This window comes from Egretta garzetta, unplaced genomic scaffold, assembly GCF_000687185.1.
Source record: "Egretta garzetta isolate BGI_Z169 unplaced genomic scaffold, ASM68718v1 scaffold94, whole genome shotgun sequence".
In the NCBI taxonomy this organism is placed as follows: domain Eukaryota; kingdom Metazoa; phylum Chordata; class Aves; order Pelecaniformes; family Ardeidae; genus Egretta; species Egretta garzetta.
This window is the reverse complement of record NW_009259683.1, coordinates 6,663,590-6,664,808: the sequence shown is the minus strand read 5'-3', so window position 1 is coordinate 6,664,808 and position 1,219 is coordinate 6,663,590.

Here is a 1,219-nt window from a genome sequence, read left to right as displayed (position 1 = left end):
GGGCGAGGTGCTGGCCCCGCCCCCCCCTTCCCGTTCTGTAAGGTGTCTGGAGGGAGCAGGAGCATCGCAGGTAGCAAAAGCAAGGCGAAACCCCTCCAGACTTGAGAATTCCAGCCCGTGTGCTGCCACATGGAGCTGGAGGGGGGAGCAGGTGCGCAGTTGGATCCTACATCTTGCGTAGGATACCAAAATCTCGGGGTTTAGAGGAAGGTGAGAGCATTGGGGGAGGACCCACCACGAGAAAAGAAGATGATGATGCCCCACGTGTCTTCCCAGCATGCTGGGTAATGTTGTGCTTGAAGAGGATGTGTCGATATCCATACATTGTGGACTTATAAACAGTTGAAGCAATGAATTTCAGATGTGACCGCCATCTCACTCTCCTTGGCAAGGAGGAAGAACTTAAAAAAGCCTGGTGTAGTAATGTCCAGTGATCAAAAGGTAGCAATCACAAGAGGTGAACTCTTTGCCCTAGCTATGGACATTAAAACTGTGAGATTTTCTCACTGTCTGGCATTTGAAAAACATTTTTTTTTCTCCCTGTGCTTCTGTGCCATGCTGGAACGGGTGTAACTGTGCTCCTGTAATTGCCCCGAGGAGCAGTGCTCATCTGAAGTGCCAACATGCAGCAAGAGGGTTTGAGGACAGGGTAAAAATACATGAAAGTTTCCTCTGATGGCAGAATTTTGCAGACAATAAGAACATTCAGCAAATTACCACTTCTTGGCTTGGAGAGAGTACATCGTTTTCCACTGCTCATGGTGTCTAGAGCATGAGACACATGTTTGTCCAGTTTCTAACATTTCATCACTAGGTATATACAAAATACTTTATTAATACACTCCTAAACTTTTAACAATAAACACTGTAATCTTCTTGACAGTACACTTACCACAATAAAACTAATTTTCTTATGATACACATCTAAATTCATGTACTTCGTGGGGAGCGAGGTAATATATGTGCAATGGAACCACTTTAAATTGGCATCTTGACTTCTGCTATTGCCAACTCAAATCATGTCAGACTCCCAGAATGCTGAGGCTGACTGGAAAGATACTAGTTTAAAAACCAAAGGCATTCTCTGTTTCTTTTATTTGCCATTTGGTTTTGAGCCTTCATGGTGTACTTTACTCGGGTTTAGACTTTTTACTGCGATTGTAAGGACTGTAACTTTTTTTTAGTAAGGCTTTGGTGTCTTACATGATTTCAGGATGTA